Below are 3,469 nucleotides of genomic sequence, written 5' to 3'. Positions count from 1 at the left end.
GTTGAACTGGGATGCGGAGGACCCAGATTCAAAACCCAAGGTCGCAGACTTAAGTGCAGGCTCGTCTAGATTGAGCAAGGCTCACCAGCTTGAGCCCAAGGTCACTGGCTTGAGCAAGAGGTCACTCAGTCTGCTGTAGCCCCCCAATCAAGGCATATATGAGAAAGCAATCAATGAACAACTAAGGTGCCACAACAAAGAATTGATGCTTCTCATCTCTCTCCCTTTCTGTCTGTCTGTCACACACACACACACACACAAATTTATACAACTCTTCATTACTGTCAAAACTCCCATCCATTAGCTTGTCCTTATCTGTATCTGATGACAAATCACTGTCTTCAACAATGAGCGCAAAAACTAAGCGTGAAAAAGCGGAAAATGCAAGTAAAAAAATCTACAATCACTGTATAAGACACACCCAGTTTTTAGACCCCAAATTTTTCCAAAAAAGGCATGTCTTATACATGGGGAAATACAGTAATACAACAAAGAGCTGATTCTTTGAAAAGATCAACAAAACTGACAACCCCCTGGCAAAACTCACTAAGGAAAAAAAAGAAAGGACTCATTCATATAAACAAAATTCAGAATGAAAGAGGAGAAATTACCACAGATAGATATACAAAAGATTGTTGTGGAATGCTATGAAAACCTATATGCCACCAAATTCAACAATCTAGAAGAAATGAATAAATCTCTAGAACTGTACAATCTTCTTACACTGAATCACAAAGAAGTGGAAAGCCTAAATAGACCCATAAACAGGGAAATAATAGAAACAACTATCAAAAACCTCCCCCCAATAAAAGTCCAGGGCTAGATGGCTACACTAGTGAATTTTACCAAACATTCAAAGTAGAGTTGGTTCCTATTTTTCAAAGTCTTCCAAAAAATTGAAGAAGAAGCAATAATTCTAAACACATTTTATGAGGCCAACATAACCCTTATACCAAAACCTAGTAAAAACAATACAAAAAAAGAAAACTACAGAACAATATCTCTAATAAATACACATGCAAAAATTCTAGACAAAATACTAGCAAATTGAATACAACACATTAAAATAATAATGCATCATGATCAAGTGGGATTCATCCCAGAAGCACAAAGATGGTTCAACATACATAAAATAATTAACATAATACACAATATCAACAAAACAAAGAACAAAAACCATATGATCCTATCAATAGATGCAGAAAAGGCATTTGATAAAAATACAACATCCTTTTATGTTTAAAACACTCAATAAAATAGGTGTAGAAGGAAAATACCTCAACATAATAAAGGCCAAATATAACAAACCATCAGCTAACATCACACTAAATGGTAAAAAGCTGAAAACTTTTCCTCTAAAATCAGGAACAAGACAAGGTTGCCCACTCTCTCCACTCCTATTCAACATAGTGCTGGAAGTTCTAGGCAGAGCAATCAGACAAGAGAAAGAAATGAAAGGCATTCATATTGGAAAAGAAGAAGCAAAGGTTTTACTTTTTGCAGATGACATGATCCTGTATATAGAAAAACCCACAGACTCCACAGAAAGACTACTAGAAACAATAAACCAATACCGTAAGGTTGAAGAATACAAAATTAATATACAGAAATCTATTGCTTTTATATACACCAACAATGAAACTTCAGAAAATGAACTAAAAAAATAATTTCTTTTACAGTTGCTACAAAAATAAAATAAAATAAAATACCTAGGAGTAAACATAACAAGGAATATAAACAGAATAATAAATATATACAGAAAAATACAAAGCATTATTAAAGGAAATCAAAAAAGACAATGAAATGAAAAAATATCCCATGTTTGTGGATAGGAAGAATAAATATAGTTAAAATGGTCATATTTCCCAAAGCAATACACAACTTTAATGCAATTCCCATCAAAATTCCAACGTCATTTTTTTAAAGAAATGGAACAAAAAATCATCAGGTTTGTATGGAACCATAAAAAACCTGAATAACCAAAGTAATACTGAGTTACTGAGAAAAAAACACAAAGCTGGAGGCATTACAATACCTGACTTTAAATTATACTACAGAGCCACGATAATCAAAACAGCATGGTATTGGCAGAAAAATAGACACACGGACCAATGGAACAGAATCGAGAGCACAGAAATAAAACCACATATATATGGGAAAATCATCTTGGATAAAGATCCAAAAACACACAATGAAGAAAAGAAATCCTCTTCAATAAATGGTGCTGGGAAAATTAAAAAGCCACATGCAAAAGAATAAAACTTGACTATAGTTTGTCCCCTTGCACAAAAATTAATTCAAAATGAATCAAAGACTTAAATATAAGACCTGAAACAGTAAATTACATAGAAGAAAACATAGGTACTAAACTCATGCACCTTGGCCATAGAGAACATTTTATAAATTTGACCCCAAAGGCAAGGGAAGTAAAGGCAAAGATAAACAAATGGGATTATATTAAACAAAGAAGCTTCTACACAGAAAAAGAAACTGACAACAAAACAGACAGCCAACTTAATGGGAGATGATATTTGCAAACAGCAGCTTAGATAAGGGGTTAATATCCAAAATATATAAAGAACAAATAAGCAATCCAGTAAAAAAATGGGGAGAAAACATGAATAGATACTTCTCCCAAGAAGAAATACAAATATCCAATAGATATATGAAAAGATGCTCATCATCTTCACTAACTATTAGAGAAATGCAAATCAAAACTGTGATGAGATTCCACCTCACACCTGTTAGACTAGCTATTATCAACAAGACAGGTAATAACAAGTGTTGGAGAGGCTGTGGAGAAAAGGAACCCTCATTCACTGTTGGTGGGAATGTAAATTAGTACAACCACTATGGAAGAAAGTATGATGGTTCCTAAAAAAATTAAGAATAGAACTACCATATGACCCAGCAATTCCTCTACTGAGTATATACCCCCAAAACTCAAAAAAATGGGTACTTAAAGAAACATGTATGCCCATGTTCATCACAGCATTATTCACAACAGCCAAGACATGGAAACAACCAAAGTGCTGTTCAACAGAAGATTAGATAAAGAAAATATGGTACATATATACAATGAAATACTACTCAGCCATAAGAGACAGTGACATAGTATCATTTACAACAACATGGATGGACCTTGATAACATTAACTGAGTGAAATAAGTAAATCAGAAAAAGCTAGGAACTGTATGATTCCATACATAGGTGGAACACAAAATTGAGACTCATAGACATAAATAGGAGTGCAGTAGTTACCAGGGGAAGGGGAAGGGAGGAGAGACAGGAGGTTGGGGGAGGAGGAAGGACATAAAGAGGACAAATATAAGGTAATGGTGGATGGTTAGACTTTGGGTGATGGGCATACAACATAATCGACTGTCCAAATGATGTGGAGATATTTGCCCAAAATCTAGCTGACTAATGTCACCCTATTAAATTTAATCATCTAAATAAAAATTTTAAA

Source organism: Saccopteryx leptura, chromosome 1 (assembly GCF_036850995.1).
Source record: "Saccopteryx leptura isolate mSacLep1 chromosome 1, mSacLep1_pri_phased_curated, whole genome shotgun sequence".
Taxonomy (NCBI): domain Eukaryota; kingdom Metazoa; phylum Chordata; class Mammalia; order Chiroptera; family Emballonuridae; genus Saccopteryx; species Saccopteryx leptura.
The sequence above is the reverse complement of the archived record's forward strand: the minus strand, read 5'-3'. Positions refer to the sequence as shown.